This window comes from Triturus cristatus, chromosome 4_1 (assembly GCF_964204655.1).
Source record: "Triturus cristatus chromosome 4_1, aTriCri1.1, whole genome shotgun sequence".
Taxonomy (NCBI): domain Eukaryota; kingdom Metazoa; phylum Chordata; class Amphibia; order Caudata; family Salamandridae; genus Triturus; species Triturus cristatus.
The window spans coordinates 277,316,895-277,339,538 of record NC_140585.1 but is presented as its reverse complement, the minus strand read 5'-3'; the positions used below and the strand labels follow the sequence as shown (position 1 = coordinate 277,339,538).

Sequence of the window (22,644 nt, the reverse complement as noted above, 5' to 3'; positions counted from 1 at the left end):
CTTTGATTCAGTTAGACACAATAGGCTGTCGGAGGACCTCGAAACGGTAGGGGTCGATCTACAAATTACTATGTTCCTAAGGCGGCTGTATAGCGGAGCCACTGCAAGAGTCCGGTATGGCCAGAAGGGCGAATGCACTCAAGCTTTTCCTGTTTGGAGAGGGTCCAGACAAGGCTGTGTTCTGGCCCCTTTTCTTTTTAATCTTTATATAAACGGACTAAAAGATGCTTTGCTTCTCCAGGGCAAAGACTTTCCCCAAGTAGGAGGCCGCCCTATTCCCGCACTCCTTTATGCGGATGATGCCGTATTGATGGCATGTACACAAAACGGCCTCCAGAGAGTCCTGGATAGTTTTAGTATATTTATGAGGGACCTAGGTCTTAAAACTAATATAGCTAAGTCCTACGTCATGAGATGTAGGCAAGGGACCCAGAAGACCCGAGAAATGTATATAGACGTGAGGAAGCTATCATCTACAAAAAAATTCTCCTACCTAGGTGTACTCTTTAATCAGCATGACTCATGGGTCGCTACCCTAGCTGCTAAAAAATTGGCCTTTTCTAGATCCACTTCGTCTCTAGTAACTTTTGCTAAAAAACTAGGTAGGAAACCACCCCCAGAACTGCTACAAATATATAAAGCAAAATGTGTCACCATGGCAATTTATGCTGTTGGGGTGTGGGGATTCGTAGATGCTATCCCGTTACAAATAGTTGAAAATACTTTTTTAAGGCACATTCTCTCTGTGCCCCCAGGACCTCCTCGTTTATCTGTCATGAAGAGTTGGGTCTTCCTTACAGAGCAGATCTTGTAAAATTAGAGCCAATCCTCCTGTGGCACAGCGTCTGGTGTAAGGACCAGACAAAGCTAAATAGGGAGATCCTAAAAGATACTCTGAGGTTAGAGGGGGCCTTGTCGATTCCTTGGATCAAATGTGTTCATGGTTTTATGAATGACCTGGGTCACCCAGAATATTTTTTAAATCCTACATCAATGATGGAGATCTCTAGAAAGGCTTTAAAGAAAGGGGGCCTCCAGCAACTGGAAACAATTAGAATGGTTGGAGAAACGTCATAAAAAATTACAGTGAGGCGTCACCAGCTGATACGTACAACCTTGGGGATGGAGCCTTATCTATCATTCGTACCTGGAACCTTTGATAGATTCCTTTTAACCAGGCTCAGACTGGGAAATATACACAGACTAGTGTCTTTCCCGAAATTGAATGACTGGTCGCGCAACTTAATATTGTGTCCTGTTTTGCAAATTTTACTTAGAGCCAAGGAAAGCCTGGATTGTTTCATTTTAAAAAGATCTAGGGCTTAGGCAGTGCCCTCAAGCCATGTTTTTACTCCAGCTACTGGGAAATGAGCACGCCGCTTGGAGATTAGTACAGTTTTTAAAAGCGGTGCTTCACATTAGGAAATGAATTACCTTGGAGCTGTAATGGTCGCACCATGTTTTTAACTGAAAATGAATTGTGTTTTACATATTGCTGTAAACAATATGAAATGTAATTTTCTATAATTATTATGTGCTTTTATGTCTATCTTAAATAGCAGCTGAATAAAGCTTTCCTTGATTGATTGCTCTATTGTAACAGCGGGGTTATCTCCACAGCTCTAGGCTTATCCGGGAGAAAACAGCAAGTTTCAGAGTTATGCTTTGTATATATTGTAGGGTATTGTAATTGTAGTTATATAGCGCTTATTACCCCCGACGAGGCGTCGGAGCGCTTTTTCGGCGAGTAGCACTCTGCTCCGGAACCCAAAAGGGATTATATAACTCCATGATGAGCTTAACTGGTGTTTCAATGCTTTTTAGACATTTTCTTTTTTGTATTCTGTGAGCTTACCTCTTTATCCCTTATATTCCAGTGAAAAAGCTGTTTTATTATTTAACGTATCAACTTCTGTTTCCCAACACTTGATTTTGCTGTTGTGTGTGACCGTAAATACATTTGTTCCTATTAGTCAGCCAATGACTCTCCTTTTATCAGTCTCGGATGAAAGGCTGAGATGCCGCTGCTTCGATTCGAACTTTTGCCCTGCAAAGTATGAGTTGTGTGTCGGGGCCGTAGAAGAGGACGGTGATGTCGTCTGTGTCCATGACATTGGTCAGCGTGATCATGTCAGCCATATAAGGTATGCTTCGTATACACAAATGTATAATTGATGCAGAGAGAGAGAGAGAAAACAACATAGTACCCCCAGGGGCACCCCGCTCACCCCCCTCCCCCAAATTAGGTTACCCAAAGAAGACACAAGAAACAGTTGTAGTTGGGTAACAAATGCTGCAGGATTTATTACATAATTCCAGGATATGTAATAGGTGGGTTATCTTACGGGCGATCCAAGGGCAGGCGGCCATCTACTTCACCTGCCCCGCCTGATGAGCCGGGCAGCACGGGAACGACCCGCAAGTGCTGCCCCCCAAGTGATTCTTTTTTCGATCACGTGCCGTTGAGATTCTACTCACACCCCCCCTCTCGGGGCGGAGCGTCGCATAGCAAGCCCCCGGTCGTTCAGGCCCACAACCGCCCACAGGCCTAGCGGGGCGCCGACCGGCTTCCGGGACCTCTCTGGAGGCTCCTCGTTTTGGCTCAGGCACCACGTGGTGCCGCGCAGAGGTACCCTTTGTACCGGCCTGCTTCCAGATCGCCCTGTAACTCCGCCTGCAACGAAAAGAAAACATTAAAACGTTCAGCCAAAAACCCCACCCCACCACACCACGCCGGGTAAGCGGTAGGGAGGGTAAAAAGGCGAGGTGGGCGACAAAGAGGTCGCCAGTGAGGGTGGGGGAAGGCTAAATAGCCTTCCCCTCACACCTGGGCCCGGAAGTGACGCGCCTTTCGCGTCACTTCCGGCCCCTGACACGGAGGGGGGCACAATCAGGAACCCTGCCCCCGCCCCCCCGAAGTATGGAGTGGGGAGGGGTGACCGGGGCCCCGGGGCCACTAAGGCGCCGACCGCCGAGTGGCCCCCTGCGGGGGCCGCGGTCAGCGGCATAGTACCCCCAGGGGCACCCCGCTCACCCCCCTCCCCCAAATTAGGTTACCCAAAGAAGACACAAGAAACAGTTGTAGTTGGGTAACAAATGCTGCAGGATTTATTACATAATTCCAGGATATGTAATAGGTGGGTTATCTTACGGGCGATCCAAGGGCAGGCGGCCATCTACTTCACCTGCCCCGCCTGATGAGCCGGGCAGCACGGGAACGACCCGCAAGTGCTGCCCCCCAAGTGATTCTTTTTTCGATCACGTGCCGTTGAGATTCTACTCACACCCCCCCTCTCGGGGCGGAGCGTCGCATAGCAAGCCCCCGGTCGTTCAGGCCCACAACCGCCCACAGGCCTAGCGGGGCGCCGACCGGCTTCCGGGACCTCTCTGGAGGCTCCTCGTTTTGGCTCAGGCACCACGTGGTGCCGCGCAGAGGTACCCTTTGTACCGGCCTGCTTCCAGATCGCCCTGTAACTCCGCCACAGCCCTGGAGGCGGCTAACCGTCGCAGCCAGGGCCCCCCACCAACCTAGCTCTTTACCTGCACCCTCTATTCACCAATGCTTCGCTTAAATCCAATAAAACAGATCCATGCCTCTTTGGGAGAGGTGTACTCCATCCAAGTCGAAGTACCCCTTTACATTCCCCCGGATCATCTCATGGCGAATAAAGCCCAAACCCCTTTGGGCGGGACTCAAACCCTGTGAGATCCCTTATAACCACAGGCCCAAGACATACCAGTGAGCTATAGCCCTGGATTGTAGATGGCCCCATCTATGTCCCCAATCCCTAGACGCCATCCCAATCGGATGGGGTCTGTTGAAATAGAGGGGCCTGTGAAGATGTGCGATAACTATTCGCCCCCCCAGCGGGAAGGTTACACCTATTCACAATCCTGGGCCTGCCCGCTTTGACTATTATGACGAGAAGGGTTACTTAACATTTGTACAGTCCCCTCAGATAGTTAACCTGGGGCACAGGAGTGCACCTCACTGCCAGCGCGTGACCATGGGCAAGGGGCGACTCTTGCCCCTGCCCCCCATCCCTTATACCTTATAGGAATTATGCCCCTACGGATCGCTCAGTGATGATCCCATAGGCATACCAGCTTCGGGAATCTGTTTGGCTTAAGCGTTGCGCGCTGTCATAATGTCCCCTTGTATTTGCCCCGCTGACACCCCAGATATTGGGACAGCAGCACCAGTCTCCTGCAGCTGCCGTACGCGACCAGTGATTCCGGTGGGGGGTGCCACCAACCGCAATGGTCCTCCAAGCATTACGGAAAGCCCCTTTTACCTGGGCCTGTCTTCAATTGATGGTGATTACACCCAGCTGAAGGCCAGAGGCCCGCCTAAGGAGCCTATTCACTTGTTTTGCTACCCGGCTCCCTTGTGGGAGGGCCACAGGGTTAGGGCAACGCGTGTGCTCCCAGGGCACGGAGCTGCTGGAAAGCAGATATCTGATACTCACAAGCTGGTATCTTATCTGTTGCTAAATGCCCTACTGCAGGAAGTTTCCCAAGAACCGTAGACTTCGCGGTCCCACCTAACTTGATCCCATCACCTGGGGGGAACCCAGTGGTGGCAGGACCTGCATGGTAACTCCATCCCGGCGTAGCTATTGCTTATTTGTGCCGCCGAAGCAGGCAATACCCCCTTAGGTCAAGTTCTACCCCTGGAGGATAACCTTGGGAGCAGACAAGTCTGTGGGAAACAAACGGAGACTTTGGTGCAAATACCGGCCCTATTCTGAACGTAGCGAGTGCTGCACGGTCAATAATGCCCTGATGCCCTGGGGCTCTACGTGGTCTTTACCAAACTTTGAACGACCGCACACTTGCTATATAACAACCATACCACCCCCCGCCGGGTGGAAGGTCTTCATCGCGCAACCCGAAATCTGTCTTTGGTTGCAGGGGAATACCCCCCAAAGTACGTCCGGACCCATTCCTATATGGTTCCTTCAGCTAATCCTCCTGCAGGCCTAACTCTTGGTTATGGAGCCCAGCTCAGTGTTCTGCAGGCCAAACGGCTTAACCATGAACTATCGGTCGATTTGAGACAGAGGAAAACCACGGGTTGCAATCCGCTCGCGAGCGGCGCACCCGCAACCACTTGGACAATCACGCCGGTAACCTTGCCGTGATTAGGCCCTAGTGATGCGCTATGTGGTGACCACTTATTCTTTTGCCGCTATGCCAGTGCGTCCCCGAATTCAATGGGATTGGGGCGCAGAGCTGCACCCATATCTACACCATCTAGTGGCTCAATCCAGACTTCCTTTAGCATTAGATAATAACTACCATTCTATCTCGGTTGCGTTGCCCTGCCCGACTAGGCACCCACCCGGGTGTCTAGGTTACAGTTAGATATGTGTGAGTTCCCCATGTCAGTGACCGTTGAAGGCGGCCCACATAAGCATGTTGGCGGGGCCAGTTGCGGGCTTAAGCATACCTCTTTAAGACTGTCGGCAGCGACCCGTGTTTAACTGTTACTAACATGGCAATGACAGTTCTACGTTAGGACTATCCCCACACTGGTCCGCCCTGCCCAAGGACTGATGCACCTGGGAGGGCGAGGCCGTAAGCAATGGGGGTGGGTAACGAGACAACAATGACAAGCGACCCACGCCCCCTTTCAGCAAAAAGGTTGGAGACGAGCGACACGTGGTCACGTGTGGTCAGGATCGGACTGCGCGACCCTTACTGTAATTAGCCCTTATATGTCGCGCGAACTCGACCCGAAGGTAATGGCGCGCCGGTCATGAGCACCGTATATACATACATCATCAGGCACGTGGATAATAATTATCTGGCCCGAGTCACCGCGTGACCCGCCCGAAGGTGTTGGGAGTGCAGAACATGAGCCCAGTATTTACATACCTTATTCGGGCACGGTCGATTAGTGATTAGCTCAAACCGTACTGTGCACCAAATAATTAGAGCGCCGGACACAAGCACCGACCAAATAACCCGTTCAGGTGCAGGAGGAGTCGTAATGCCCGGGATCGCCTAATGCGCGCGAATGTGGGCACGAGCAACTTCTTGTGAGTAATACATGTACCTGTATCATGTGTCTGCATCATAGGAAGCCAGCCACCATATGTTGCCTATTTATCTAGCGCGCGCTCGACCGGAAGGTATTGGTGCAAATTTTGTGAACAAATGCCTGCACTTGTATCAAGTATCTGCCTTATAGGAAGCCAGCACATACATGCTGCATATTTGTGTCGCGCAAACTCGACGCCAAAGGTATTGAAGCGCTGTATATGAGCACCGAACCTACACAAGCCGGCACAGGGAGAATAGGGGATTCGTACCATATAACACGATCGCCGTGCCAGGCCACACGAGCACCGCACCAGATTAACCCTTGCGGGGCGGGGGGGATTAGTAATACCCGTAATCGCGTGATGTGGACAGTGCATGTCTTGGTATCATGTGTCCGCCTTATAGGAAGCCTGCAATTACACGATGAATAGTTATATCGCGCGATCCTGACCGGAAGGCATTGGAGCACTTTAACATGAGCACCGTATTTATATTACCTCTTCAGGCAGGGGGTGTTTACGACATTCATACCATATTACCCGCTCCCCGCCCGAACCGCGCGAGTCCCGCACCAGATTCTCCATTGAGGTGCGGGGGGTTTATTAATGCCAGTAATCGCGTATGTGAAAATTGCATGCACTTGTATTATTTATCTGCCTTATAGGAAGCCAGCAATACATGTTGCATAATTATATAGCGCAAACTGAAGGTGTTGGAGCGCCTTACCTGAGCACCCTATTTACATTACACATTCAAGCACGGGGAGCATACAAGATTCGTATCATACTAAACAATCCCCGTGCCAGATCCATTGTGCCTGCCGCACGCAGCCCACTGCCTGCCCCCCCACCCTCAACAGCAGCGTAGCCGACGGGAGGGGGGCGATAACCTTAACCAGGGAGCGCCACATGTGTTGCACCTCCCGCGATCAGCGGGGACCCAGGCAGCTCCCGGCCGTGCAGTGCTGGTGTTTTGGGGCCGTGAACCCCGCTAGTCTCCTACGTGCTCGAGTATATGGAGCAAAATCTTGCGAGCAATGCATGCACTGGTATCATGGATCTGCCTATATAGGCAGCCCGCAATTACATGTTGCATATTAATATAGCGCGAGATCGACCTGAATGTGTTGGAGCGCTTTACAGGAATGCCCTATTTACGTTACACATCCAGGCACTGGGCGCTTAATTCAAAATACAATATTACGTGATCGAGTGCTACTTCTACTAGTCCCTTTGCAGGCTGACTCGTCAACAGTCTGCATTAAATCACAAAGTAGAGACTGTTGATTTCACCCACGACCCAAAAATGTACATCTTAGCGTCCAACCATCGCATCATAAAAGTTAAATACTATGCATGTGCAGATGCAGATTTAAAGTGTATTGGGTTCCGAGTTGACAAGAAAGATTACAGCGATGTCACCTTCTATGCAGACAACCCTTGGTCACCCCCTTTGCACAGCCCTTTGATGGTACTAGTGTTTGACCACTACGCCCTCTAGCTACCAGGTTTGCATTTTGACGTTTTAGTTAGGTCTTTACAAAGGATATATGCCAAATAATCACTATTTATTAACTACATCTTTATCGATTCGTAACTTTCGGTAAAGCTGAACTCCTCCCACGGGGCACCCTTGAAGAAGCGACATACCCAGCTCTATAACATCTCCAAATGTGATAATATTCTGGCCTGACGTCATTTCCTGACAATCCATTGAGTGCATTTCATTGCGGAAAAGTATCAGACCGGTTGATAGCAGTGGCGGTAAATACTACTTCAATGGAGTGCGGGCATCGATCCCGCCACCTCCCGCGGGCCGAGCAAGTGCTCCGCCATAACGGAACTGCCTCCCCAGCGACACCATGCACCTCCTCGAGTCTTGTGTCTATCAAAGGCCACTCAAAACTTTTTTTTTTTGGGGTGATTTGGCATAAGCGACAGGGTTCCATTTCCCGTGATACCATGCACGGGCCATTAAGCGTGGCACCAACAGACACGTCGTACACTGTATGGTACCTATACCGCATTACCTTTGTGGTATTGGTGGGTGGCTTGCCGTAGTACTGACCAATACTAAATCAGGAAGCCATGCACTAAGACAGCAGCAGCAGAGCATGCAGCCAGTTCAGACCGGGAATATAACACGTATATATCACGGGCAAATGGGGGATATCGCGACTAGGGTTCCCGCCTAACTCCAACCCGTGAAGACACCTAGTTCAACCCCTGCCATTTCCGACGACAGGATAAAGAGAAGGGCTCATAATTGCATATTATAAGCGCAAGCTCGACCCGCGGTATTGGAGCGCTTTACATATTACAGTGTTTACATTACAGATTCAAGCACCGATAAAGAGAAGGCTTCTTGAAATTAAGTAATTTGCTCATATAATATAGCGCAAGCAATACCCAAAGGTATTGGAGCGCTTTACATAGTACCGTGTTTACATTACCGATTCAGGCACCGATAAAGAGAAGACTTCTTGAAATTAAATAATTGCTCCTATTATACAGCGCGGGCTCAACCCGAAGGTATTGGAGCGCTTTACATATTACAGTGTTTACATTACAGATTCAGGCACCGATAAAGAGAAGGCTTCTTGAAATTAAGCAATTTGCTCATATAATATAGCGCAAGCAATACCCAAAGGTATTGGAGCGCTTTACATAGTACCGTGTTTACATTACCGATTCAGGCACCGATAAAGAGAAGGCTCCTTGAAATTAAATAATTTGCTCCTATTATACAGCGCGGGCTCAACCCGAAGGTATTGGAGCGCTTTACATATTACAGTGTTTACATTACAGATTCAGGCACCGATAAGAAAAGGCTTCTTGAAATTAAGTAATTTGCTCATATAATATAGCGCAAGCAATACCCAAAGGTATTGGAGCGCTTTACATAGTACCGTGTTTACATTACCGATTCAGGCACCGATAAAGAGAAGGCTTCTTGAAATTAAATAATTTGCTCCTATTATACAGCGCGGGCTCAAACCGAAAGTATTGGAGCGCTTTACATAGTACAGTGTTTACATTGGGGACTGTACCTACAAAGCATACGCGCTACCCCTGAGCTACATCCCCTCATTGCGACGTTAGTGCAGCAGACGACACCTCCTCGCGCCCCCCCCCCCCACAGTATCGCACCTGGGGGGCCCAGTAAAGGACGGCGCCACGGCCGCGAGGCACGCAACCTTCCTCGTCGACAGCGCACTATTATGCCCCGGAAAACGAAGCCTGCTGCCTACCCCCTGCACCCTCGGCGGCCGCGCACGCAGCGTGAGGGGGGGGAGGAGGATGACTTCCCTTAAATCAATAAAGGACTATATGGGAATCGGACCTGTAACCAGCAGGCAACATTACCATGGAGCCCGCGTGCTCCGACCACCGTGAGGCACGCAACCTTCCTCGGCGACAGATTCGGCGACTGATTTGGCCCGGGTCACAGCACGAACTCGACCCGAAGGCCATGGAGCGCTATACCTGATCCCCGTACTTACATACAAATTCGGGCACGGGGCGATTAAAGGATTTGCCCAGAGCCCCTGCGCGAACTCGCCCGAAGGACTTGGGGCGCTGTACCGAGCACCGTAACTACATACCCACGCGGGCACTGGGAGACTAAGTGATTTGACCCGGTTCCCAGCGCAGCTCGACCCGAAGGCCTTGGAGCGCTGTACATGAGCCCCGTATTTACATCTGCATTCAGGCACGGGAAGATTAAATGATTTGCCTGGCGTCACCGCACGAACTCGCCCACCGGCATTGTAGCGCTGTGCATGAGCACCATATTCACGGACATGTCCAGGCACGGGGAGATTAAGTGATTCGCCTGGCGTCACTGCGCGATCACGACCCGATGGTAACCGGACCGCCATGCGTGCGCACTGTATTTACATCAAATCCGGCCACAGGGAGATTAAATGCTTTGCCCAGGATCCCAGCGCAAACTCGCCCGAAGGTCCTGGGGGGCTGTGCCTGCGCACCGTATTTACGTATATGTTCAGGCACGCGGAGATTAAGTGATTCGCCCAGCGCACCGTTTTTCCACCAAATTCCAGGCACGGGGAGGTTAAGTGCTTTTCCCGGAATCACAGCGCGAGCTCGCCCGAAGGTATTGGGGCGCTGTGCATGAGCACTGTATTTACTTATATGGTCAGGCACGGGAGATTAAATGAATCGGCCAGCGTCACAACGCGAGCTCGACCCGCCGGTACTCTGAGCACTGTGCATGAGCACCGTGTTTAACGGCGGCTGCCGAGTGCGTTTCGAGCTTCCCCCCCCTGCTTAACTTTTCCGCCCTCTCTGGCCGCCGCACAAGCATGTATCTTGTGCCCCCTCCGCCCGTGGCAATCGTGCCACAGGGCCCCGTCGACCTGGTACTGCCCAGGGACAGGGCCGGGGCGGAGTGGGTGCAGCAAGACTCACCGTTAATGAAGAAGCACGACGACAAAGCGACGACCTAGATGCGGCGATGAGGCGAGGTAGGCGAGGTGGGCGACAAAGAGGTCGCCAGTGAGGGTGGGGGAAGGCTAAATAGCCTTCCCCTCACACCTGGGCCCGGAAGTGACGCGCCTTTCGCGTCACTTCCGGCCCCTGACACGGAGGGGGGCACAATCAGGAACCCTGCCCCCGCCCCCCCGAAGTATGGAGTGGGGAGGGGTGACCGGGGCCCCGGGGCCACTAAGGCGCCGACCGCCGAGTGGCCCCCTGCGGGGGCCGCGGTCAGCGGCATTTCCGGGTTCCAGGAGTGAGAAACTGGCCCCCAGCAGTGCAGGAGGACACGGCTCGTGACCTCGATGAATGAAGCCTCATGCCCTCAACTCGGCCAAGGCCGTTGTGCATCAGTGCGGTGGCCCTGGGTGGTGGGCAGGTCACCTAGGTTTGCAGGAGAAGCGCCATCTTATGTTGCTCACTGCCCGGGAGACCTGCTTCAGCTTCCAGTGAGCTCCAGGCGCGCGAGGCGGCGGTGACCCTAACACCTTTCATGAATTTCAAGGGCTAGCTGGTGGTTTTCCACTCAGCAATGAGTGGCCGGGCATAGCCCGTTGTGACTGCAAACACAAACACCCCGGGTCCCGAGCACCTTGCTGTGCATGCAAGCATGGCGGATTTGTTATTAATGACAACACACGGCTGCTGACACAACACAGGCCGGCCCCGACCAGGCCCGTGTCCCAGGCCCCGGAGGGGGCCGGAACCAGGCGAGTCTCGCCCGGCCTGTCCGGCTCGTCCTCTGGGAGGGCACGGGATGGGGAAAGCGAACAGAAACTAGGCTGTTCTCCCATCTCTGGCGAAGACCGGTCAGTCCCTCCCAAAACAAGACACCTCGGTAGGGCGGCTTCAGAGGGCTCTTGTCTCACGGGAGAGGAGCAGTCCTTGCGTCCTCTGCTCAGCGGCAGTGCGAGGGGCAGACTGCAGGGCGAGGGGAGAGGCCGCCGGGTGAGCAAGGTAAGACAGTCAGCTATGTAAGGTACTGTCATCGTATGCTATGTTATACCAGTTTATTTAGATCCAGTGCCGCCTTGACTGATTCAAGGCGCTGAATATAATTCTCAATGTTGATTGACTCAGAGCCTATGAATACACCTTGGCTGGACAGATGGATGGATGGATGAACACTCTTTAAATGGGAGAGTCATGGCACCTTGCAGCACAGCGGATGTATCTTGAATGGATGAACCAAGGCGCTTTTGAGCACGGCTGCTGTACTGTCAATGGGAGCGTCAGGGCACCTCTCAGAAGGGCTGCTGTACCTTGAATGGGAGAGTCAGGGCACCTCTCACATGGCTGCTGTACCTAGAATGGGAGAGTCAGGGCACCTCTCAGCAGGGCTGCTGTACTTTGAATGGGAGAGTTAGGGCACCTCTCAGCAGGGATGCTGTAGAGAGTCGGGGCACCTCTCACATGGTTGCTGTACCTAGAATGGAAGAGTCAGGGCACCTCTCAGCAGGGCTGCTGTACTTTGAATGGGAGAGTCAGGGCACCTCTCAGAAGGGCTGCTGTACTTTGAATGGGAGAGTCAGGGCACCTCTCAGTAGGGCTGCTGTACTTTGAATGGGAGAGGCAGGGCACCTCTCACATGGCTGCTGTACCTAGAATGGGAGAGTCAGGGCACCTCTCAGCAGGGCTGCTGTACTTTGAATGGGAGAGTCATGGCACCTCTAAGCAGAGCTGCTGTACCTTGAATGGGAGAACCAAGGCACCTTTGAGCACAGCTGCTGTACTGTGAATGGGAGCGTCCGGGCACCTCTCAGCAGGGCTGCTGTACTTTGAATGGGAGAGTCATGGCACCTCTAAGCAGAGCTGCTGTACCTTGAATGGGAGAGTCAGGGCACCTCTCAGCAGTGCTGCTATACTTTGAATGGGAGAGTCAGGGCACCTCTCTGCAGGGCTGCTGTACTTTGAAGGAAGAGTCAGGGCACCTCTCGGCAGGGCTGCTGTACGTTGAAGGAAGAGCCAGGGCACCTCTCAGCAGGGCTGCTGTACTTTGAATGGGAGAGTCATGGCACCTCTAAGCAGAGCTGCTGTACCTTGAATGGGAGAGTCAGGGCACCTCTCAGCAGTGCTGCTATACTTTGAATGGGAGAGTCAGGGCACCTCTCTGCAGGGCTGCTGTACTTTGAAGGAAGAGTCAGGGCACCTCTCGGCAGGGCTGCTGTACGTTGAAGGAAGAGCCAGGGCACCTCTCAGCAGGGCTGCTGTACTTTGAATGGGAGAGTCATGGCACCTCTAAGCAGAGCTGCTGTACCTTGAATGGGAGAACCAAGGCACCTTTGAGCACAGCTGCTGTACTGTGAATGGGAGCGTCAGGGCACCTCTCGGCAGGGCTGCTGTACCTTGAATGGGAGAGTCAGGGCACCTCTCAGCGGGGCTGCTGTACTTTGAAGGAAGAGTCAGGCACCTCTCAGCAGGGCTGCTATATCTTGAATGGGAGAATCATGGCTCCTCTCAGCAGGGAGGCCGTACTTGGGAGAGTCAGTGCACCTCTCAGCAGGGCTGCTGTACTTTGAAGGAAGAGTCAGGGCACCTCTCAGCAGGGCTGCTGTACTTTGAAGGAAGAGTCAGGGCACCTCTCAGCAGGGCTGCTGTACTTTGAATGGGAGCGTCAGGCCCCCGTTAGAGCTGCTGTAGACAGTCACGGCGCCTGGCAGCAGAGGAGCAACCCTCTGAAATGAAGAATCGAGGGGAGCTCAGCTCATCGGGGTGCAGAACTATCAATAGAAGAGTACCAGGAAGGGATGTAATACTTCATTTAATTTAATTTAATGTTGGGTTCTTTGTAAAGTGCTGATAACGTAACAGTCTAGGCACGTCTGAGCGCAGGTGCTGTGCGGTCAGTAGGAGGGTACAGCTCTTCTCAGGAGGGCTGCCCCTGACGTCAATGGGAGGGGGCGTTCAAACCCCTGCCAGCTTGGATAAGAACACTGTTTTATATAATATTACTTCTGAAGCCAGCCTAGAACACCAGTACTTACCAGCACAGTATTTGTGATAGTTCTCGTTTATTTCAATTGAGCCAACAAACATGAAACAAGTGCTTTGTGAGCAGCACGGAAGCCCACAACTGGAAACATGACGTATTGCTGACGTTAGATCCACCTGACAGCCAGGTGTCATAGACCACACAGACCGCCTGTGCCGGTTTTTAAAACCAATTCCTTTAGATTCTGTGACTTCTAGGGTGGGATTTCCCGTCACAGTCAGGAGCTTTGAAGTGTCAGCAGGTCTTGGGGCCCCTGCAGGCGAGGAGATGTGGCCTAACGTGACGTCGGAGCCCCCACTTTGGAACTGGTTGACCAAGTTCGAGGCCCGGGCTCGGTTTAACATCCCGTGATTCTGGGCAGTCGCTTAATCTCCCCTTGCCAAAAAAACACACACAAAAAAAACGTAGCGTAAAGTAATCGGGACCTCGTGCAAAGCGCCCTTAGGCCACGTGGCGCTATGAAAAAACACAGTTCTCTCGTGCACGTGCTCGGGACTGGCTAGCGGAGTCACACGGGCCAATTTTAGCAACTCTATGTAACATGGCGTGATCTCGTAACCCTACCCCCAACTTTGTGTAACCAGCAAGAATCAGCTTTGAGACCTCGTAGGTTTTATCTCCGAAGTCATTTGTAAGAAACCCGTTTTACCCAGGCGTCCTGGTGTGGAAACACGGGGTCATGCATAGGGCGAATGTAATTACTCCTGGTGGCTGAAGTTGTTCACCGAAGCATACACTTCTGCAGTGGCTGATGTATACAGCTAAGCTGTATAGCGGTCGACAAGGAGGTGTTAACCCTTGCAGCGCCCAAGAGGCCAGGGAGAGCTGGAACTGGAGCGCAGCTTCAGGAGAAACTGAGGCAGGAGCCAGGGTTACCACATGACTCCATGTCACCAGGACCCCCGTTTGCAGTCTTTTATTCAACAGGTCAATCGATCAATCAATCATAGTATTTGTACATACCCGTGAGGGTCTCAAGGCGCTGAGGGGAGGGGGGTGCTGCTACTGCTCGAAGAGCCAGGTCTTAGTGCCAATATCGGCAACAGTAGTCAGTCAACATGCAGCACAATACATCAATAAACCACACGATACCTTTGTTAGTGGAGAAAATTGCTGCAGGTTTATTTGCATAACCAATATGCCAACATGGTGGGTTATCTTACGGGCGATCCCAGGGCAGGCCAACCCCTATGCCGCCTGCCCGTCTGATGAGCCAAATTACACCGTGGCCGTCGCCAATCCGTGTTTACCAATACTTGGGAGGGGCCACCCCTCCCATCAGTGGACCACCAGTCCACTCCCTTACTCACGCCCCCCAAAAGGTGGGCGGAGCGTTCCAGGCAGCCTCCGGTTGCTCAGACCCACAACCGGCCGTAGGACTAACGGGGCGCCGTAGTTCTTCCAGGGGACAACGCTAAAACATCCCTGGGTATCCTTGGCTTAGCACCATGCTGTGCTGCTGCATGAAGTACCCCTTGGTAACTTGCAGACTCTGGATCGCCCTGTAACTCCTCCTGCAACACAAATTTAAAGGTTAGAAATTGTACCCCCCCCCCAATCCCCTTCATTGTCCGTCCGCCGGGTACGCGGTGGGGCGAGAAAGGCGAGATGGGCAGTAGACAAGAGGCTGCCCAGTGGGCGGGGGACAGTATATGTACCCCTGTCCCCCCTCCCACTACTGGAAGTGGCCGGCCGGAAGTCCCCCTGGTCCCAGCCCACAGAGACTAGGAGGCCGACTCCAGTGCCTTCCTGTTGCACTAAGGCGGCCGCCCTGAAGAGGGGCCACTGTGTGGCCCCCCGGGCAGCCTTGACTTAGTGCCGATATCGGCAACAGTAGTCAGTCAACATGCAGCACAATACATCAATAAACCACACGACACCTTTATTTGTGGGGAAAATTGCTGCAGGTTTATTTGCATAACCAATATGCCAACATGGTGGGTTATCTTACGGGCGATCCCAGGGCAGGCCAACCCCTATGCCGCCTGCCCGTCTGATGAGCCAAATTACACCGTGGCCGTCGCCAATCTGGTTGCTCAGACCCACAACCGGCCGTAGGGCTAACGGGGCGCCGTAGTTCTTCCAGGGGACAACGCTAAAACATCCCTGGGTATCCTTGGCTTAGCCCCATGCTGTGCTGCTGCATGAAGTACCCCTTGGTAACTTGCAGACTCTGGATCGCCCTGTAACTCCTCCACAGCTCTGGGGGTGGCCACCGTCACAACCAGGGCCCCCCACCAAGGTAGGCCTCTTTACTTACAACATGCTGATACCGGGCCTCTCCCAGGTCCAGCCAAAACCAGTCTTAGCCCATACAGGACCGGAGGCCAGCATGCCCCTTCTGGACAGGTGCCCCCATCCTTTCTAAACTCCCTGTGGTATTTTGACTGATATGACCTAAAACCAATAATTAGGCGTTGGTCCAATGTTACCATTGCCTGGCTGAAGAGCAATACCTTTAACAAGCCACTCTTTCCAGGAAGTGCCAATGCGGGTGGAGGTAAGATTTGACAAGCCCGCCTTACTTCCTCTTTCACTCAGTTATTCGAGTCTAGCACTAGTCGGAGTATGTCCGTAGCATTCCGTCAGTCACCACCCAATGTGAAGCCTTGCCCTCCCAAACTTCTGCTAGTATACCAGGGAACAGACAGGACAAAGTGAACCAGAGGGGAACCAGCGTATAAATACCCCTCTTTTATGAATACTGGGAATGCCAAGTGTTCTACTAATACTTTGTAGCCCCAATTGAGTTTAACTCAGGGGTTTCCCCCAGTCATATGGACCAAGTCGCCCTAGTTGGATAACAACTTCCGCAACCTGCATAGCTGCCAGCCAAGGCTGAAGGGTGGGAGAAATTACACGTTATCGTTACTCAAATTCAAGGGTACCTGTTTCATCGAACTCAAGGACGGGATACTAAGTGAACCTACCAGGATCTGACCTGAAACCAGAGGTCGGACCCAAGCCCCTCTAAGTTCTGCCGCTCCACCTGCCTGTGAGCGTGAATCCCAGGGCAGACCACAGGCATCTAACCCTTGCTTGGCCATGTCTGAGCTACAACACTTCTGAAAGGCATGACAACAGGCTAACCACCCACATTGCATACTGAATGTTCGCTGACAACTGCCAAGGAAAACGCGCATAACTGAAGCAACTGGTACCATGGCCTACTCAGTTTCTGGCTGCAAAGCTTTATAACATTGCCAGCTCCCATCCCATGCGAAATAAAAGAAGCTTTACTGCTACCCCTGTGAGCCGCTGCAGGTGCTACTGATGGACAAATAGCACCGCTGAACTAGACGGGGCGTGATCCTGAGAAAAGAGGTTGGACCACCACCACCACCATACCCTGCCTGGGAATCAGTAAGGTTTACTTTGCCATCTGCAGTAGTGCAGCCACAATTGCCGGCATCTAACCTGTGCAGTATCCTGTTCTGTGCAGCACCCCCACATGCTTCCACTGGGCATCTCTGCCTGATGTACCCCATAAGTACCCTACCTGCCTTTGCGCTTCTGCTAGATTCTTGCCTGGCCTTCCTACCTGCCCAGCAAAATTGGCTGTACTCGGTCGATTGACCCGACCAAACATCAAAACCACCAGTTTGGGCCAGATAACCTGCCCCCCAAACTCTGCAGAAACAACGAATAAGCAGGATCTGACATAAAGGAAGGGGATCCCTGGTTGTACTTTAAAATTTCATGCTGCCCAACCAGATGTGCCCCTCGGAAAGATACCACAATCGCTTTGGATTTGAGCCTCACTCAGCACAACCTTTCATCCTGGACCCAACTCCAACCTGACGTGTAATTGCGCGCGCTGTAACCTTAGGGGTCTGCTGGCTCTGACAGAAAAGTGGCAAGATGATGTATGCTAACCTGCCCCCCAAATTCCCAGAACACCCCTGTGTGCGAGCTAACCACCAATGTCTGCAAAAGACAGGCAGTGCTGTCCAAAGGAGTATGTATTGAACCATATGCGTCCTGTAAGTACCTGTGACTTGAGTAACACTGAATAATTCATAGAACCGGGTGCTGTTAATAACTAATAGCAGGTCTGACAGCAACAACATCCTCAGCTTACATTAGGAATGTTGGATTAAGGGGGGATCCAGTGACAAGGAAATTTTGACAGCATCCCATCTAACCAACAGTAGTGGGAACCACTCCTGTCTATTCTAGTACACATTGTCCCTGTTAACCTGGCACTGCCTGGTGTGTGACCTAGGTACATGGTCCCCTTGCATGGCGGCCTGCCAGTGAGACAAACATAAAATACACGATGAGTACCACTACCTGCCTTCGCAGAATCTTGCCTGGCATTCCTTCATGCCCCGATATACAAGCGATAATGGCTCTCCTTAGTCAATTGACCTGACCACACTACAACCCCACCGAGACAAGATGCGGCGTGTAACCTGCCCCAAACTCTACAGAATCAACATCTGAGCAGGATCATGTGCGAGCTTGCCACAAACGTCTGTAAAAGCCTGCCAACCCATCAAGTATTTACTACCCTTTGCTCAAGAAGGGGGGGGTGCAGGGAGGGGCAGTCCTGTCTGGAGATGTGTGTAATGGAGGACATGTGTCCAGGAGACCTATTATTTGAGTACAAATGTCACTCCCTCATAGTATCTGGTGTGTTTAATACTAATACCGGTCTAACAAATCGATCAGGAAACTACATGCCATCCATTCGCCTCACGACACAGGGCTTATTGACACCCCCCGCATAAAACCCTGTGTGACAAACAGGGAGATTACAGTCAGGCTAACCCCAATCTTATGAGGAAAGACCAACCACACGGCTGTGCCCAAATAACAACCATCCCGCATCAACCGACACGATGGAAAGACAACAGGAGCCTCACACTCTACACCCGCGGATAACACAGCAAGTAACTAATCGTTTAACGATCGAATAAATAACAACGGACATCCTTTCGGCATCTGAAGCCATAGCCAATTCAGAAGTGAACTGGGACCCCCCCAAGGCTTTTAGCATAGGTGCAGACCTCGGCACCTATAGTTTGTGTGGTCTTTGCCCACTTTAGTGTGAGCAGGGCCCCGCGATGCATACTTTCTTCATTGTCGTTAATGCACACATGAACTACCCTAGCTGCTCCTTGCCGCTGGGTCATGCTACCCTATGGAGCCCTTCTGAAGGAACCAGGAACTTAAAAATCACCCTCAACACTTAAGCTTAAAACTTTGCTTAGCATAGGTGCTGAAGGCTTTATGTACACCTTCCACCTGATCCCGGACACAGCGGTGAAAAGTCCCAGGAGGACCCGGCTAATATAAAAGACACCAACAGAGCCGAGGGAGCCCTACGCAAGCTTCAAGGATTGCTTAAGAGTTAAAACTGATCTGCAGGGCTACCCAGCTTGCTCAGGCAAAGACTATGGTATTCAGACCGGCCACCAGCACACCGCGCATTTACTAGATGTCCCGATCACTGAAAAGCCTAACTGATCACCATTCATAGCGTTAATCTAACACGCATTGAGAATTACCTCTCAATTCTACAAATGTAAGTGTATGTGAACGTAAAGGTGTTGAAACGTTAAACATGAGCTCCAGTTACATGACATACTGAGCACATGTCATTGCATCCCTATATTTACTACAAAAGGAGCACTACCTACAACAAGGCCATCTATTGGCTAATCAGTGCTTCTATTTGCATGAGGTGAGATAAGCCACCATTATAGCTCAGTTGCATAGCCAACCGAGAGCTAGCCGCCCCCACCCCTGGCTCTTGAGCTCCACCCAGAGCCCAAAACCACCAAATAAGAACAAGCCAAGGCCACTCAGCCTCAGTTGCCAATGGAACAAAACATTGCAACCAAGGCCCCAATACCAGATCCATTCCCCCGCTGCGGCACGACATACAATCACTCGACCTTCCCTACTGAGGCCCGGCAAACCCACGAGTTGGGGCTGCAGATGCGCTGGTCCCGTGGACCCACCTTGGCTGCCTAAAGCACAAAATTGCAGGGGAAAAATTCTAACAGCATTTGAGGCTATCAATGCCCCATAAACTGGCCTCAGGACCGCGGCAGGCGAATGAATGGTCCCCTGCGGCCTGAAAAATGTGTGATTCCTCCTATCAGCCAAGTCAGATGGGCTCCCCCAAGATGCCTGTGCTCCTCTGCAATGCACCACTGGGTCAAACCGTTCACAGGGCCCGACCATGAGGTAAACAAATAACTACCCCTTATACCTTTCCTCTGGCTCCCTCCATAATCGCCCCCACCAGCCTGCTGAGCGGGGGAATTCAGGCGGAATGTAAATGAGGGAGCTGTGTCCTCCTAAACTTTAAACTGCACAATTCAGATGTTTAAGGTGTTTAAGGTACCAACAAGGGGTCGCCTTGCCTGCATCTCATAAAGCTTAGAGAGCATCCATTAAGTTCGCATTTCCATTCTGGACGGATACCTAATTTCAACATCAAGGGGTGCGGAATGCCCATCTCGATGCCATTCCAAGGACGTAATCTTTCTTCCCGTGGCAACTTCCTAAAGGTAGCCAACCAAAACAACACTGCCAACTGTGCAATCCCAAAGTTTTGTGGCACTGCCCACCCGAAATGTACTTTAGCATGCTTCACTGAGATAAGAAGCGCCATGCAAAGGCCGCCGTGCAATACAAGCAAGAGAGTCGCAGCTGCAAGCCCCTGATAATTGTAACCGTTTCCCCCTTGGAACAGCCATGTGGAATACGAAGGGTCCTGTGGCACAGCTCCCACTTTCTGCCCTTGTGCCCGCCGCCAAAAAAACAAACTAATTCAGCCCCTCTCTGGACTCTCACCCCAAGGGGGGTAGGATACAAACCAGGCAGCTACCTAGTACATCCAGCACCTAAGTTACCAGGCACCAGGAAGCTGGAGAGGGGGGGGCACCCCCTCCTCTGTGCCCGGCACACTGGGTAGGCTAGGTACGAGGCCCTTCCCTCAGCAGTACCCTTAGCTCAGGGCAGGTTCCCCCACCGCATTCGAGTAGGGCCAGCTCCATACGCGCTATGCTACCAGCCCCACCCCTCGACCAGCGCCTACACCTCCGTGCAGGGATGCCCTAGCGCTCCGTCGCGATGTATCCAATGATGCAGCACACAACGTGTGCCGGACTGTTCAGACTTTAATTGCAGCATCAGGAGACAACAAAGCCAGTGCCATTGCGCCCCCTGTGTCAGCGCCGCCCCAGAGTGATCCGCGCTGTGTGGAACCACGGGACCCAGGGTGCCCTGAGATTTTAAACCCGTGTAACCCGCCCTGGTCGACAATGCAGTTTCGTGGCGCATCCAACCACAGGGAGGAGGGCCGCAGTGGATTCAGCGCCCAACCACCAAAGACCAGAGCCAACCCTGCAAGGCACTGAGCAGCACTCCCGGTCGTGTCGGGAGGGTTACATGATTTGTAACAGGACGCTTGCTTCCCTGCTCTGTAAACATCCCGAACTATCCACTTCGCCACACGATAAAACAACTGTTTTGCAGCACTAAAGTGTGCCAATCACAATGTCGCGCAGACGACCCGAAGGTGTTGGAGCGCCTGGCAGAGACCCTTGAATATCGCACATTCAGGCGCAGGAAATAAGATATTAGGCAAAATGAATGAATGTGCCGCTCATTTTTGTTGCATATTTTATGTGGCGCGAACACGACCTGAAGGTATAGGAGCGCAGAGATAGCACCTTATTTACATTCCACATTCAGGTGCGAGGCGATTCATTTAATTGTCCACCAGAATCTCAGGATGCGGACTCGACCGCGAGGCCCGAACCCTGGTTTCCAGCACTATAGTGGGCAAACAAAAAGTCGCGCAGGCGACCCGGAGCTATTGGAGCGCCTGGCAGGGCACCATTAAGCATAGCGCATCTAGGCACAGGAGAATAAAAGAATAGACAAAAAGAATGTGCCGTCGATTTATGCTGCGTATTTGATATGGCGCGAACACGACACGATGGACTGGAGCGCTTAACATGGTACCTTGTTTACCTAACACATTCAGGTGTGGGGAGATGAAGGAATTGCCTGCCGGAATCGCAGGATGTGGACGCGACCTCGGGGCTCGAACTCTGCAGCTCTGGCCGCCGGACCACATCCTCTCCCATCTGAATCAAATAATTTGTGCGCGACCCCGAGGCGCCTGCCGCGGATCACTGCGCCAGAGCCCTCCCTAAGGAAATACCCGTGCCGCCCATGCGTGTCTCATGGGGCCCGACCCCCAGCAAGGTTAATAAGGAGGGACCCGTGAGGGCACCGTCATCTTGCCTGGCCCGGGGGGGGGAAGACTGTTCCCTCTTAAAAGCGTTCGCGCTATGTAAATCTGCACCAAAATTAGGGCTTCCGGTATACAATGGAGTCGGGCGGGTAGCCCTGGGGCTCCGTCGGTGGCTCCCTTCCCTGGCTGCAATAACCTGCCTACATGCGAGTTGAAGGGACTGCTGCCTGCCGCGATTCCCTCAGCGGAGGCTCGGACGCTCTACTACCTGCCTAAGTGATCGGCGGCAGCATAACACTGTAGCGGGACCCCCTGCTCCTTCTGCTGCCGTGAGCGGCCCTGGGGTATTGGGCAGGCAGAACCACGCGTGGCCTGCTTCGGCACTATGGAGCCGGGCCGACGCAGAGACAGAGGTTGATAGCGAGAAATCAGCGATCGCAGGTGAGGCGCTGCAAGGGGCTTCACGATGAGAGAGCTACTATAACACACGAAACGTGCTGGGAATGCACTCTGTTAACATGGTGTCCATTCGTAGCAGAGCAGCACACAGGGTTCGCGCCGGGCCGCCACCGCAGAAAATTCTAAAATTCTGAACAATGAGGCAGGAGTGGCTCTCCACTAGGCCACATCTCGCCACCGGGAGAGACAACAGCCGTGGGGGGCCCAAAGGTAGAGGATATCTAACTGAACAGAGTCACTGGGAATTGAACCTATAACCTTGAGTGTAAGAGTCTCAGACCTTAACCATTAGGCCACGGTGACTCTTGCATGGGAGGCAATAGCCGCTCCCGCCCAAAGGCCCGTGACTATAGGCGTCGGTAGGATCTTAACCTGGAAACAATATATATTAATTTTTGCATCTTTTATATAAAGCGACTCGACCCGGA

The 22,644-nt window shown here is 52.3% G+C and overlaps 1 protein-coding gene across 1 annotated transcript in view; it reads left to right on the top strand.

Annotated features, from left to right (window-relative positions):
- Positions 1 to 11,256: 11,256 nt before the first annotated feature.
- ATP6V0A4 (ATPase H+ transporting V0 subunit a4) overlaps positions 11,257 to 22,644 on the top strand; it is a 248,287-nt gene continuing 236,899 nt past the window's right edge. The window contains exon 1 of the mRNA XM_085652035.1: positions 11,257 to 11,501. The gene's annotated coding sequence lies outside the window, so the exon portion shown is untranslated. The remainder of the gene's footprint in view (positions 11,502 to 22,644) is intronic.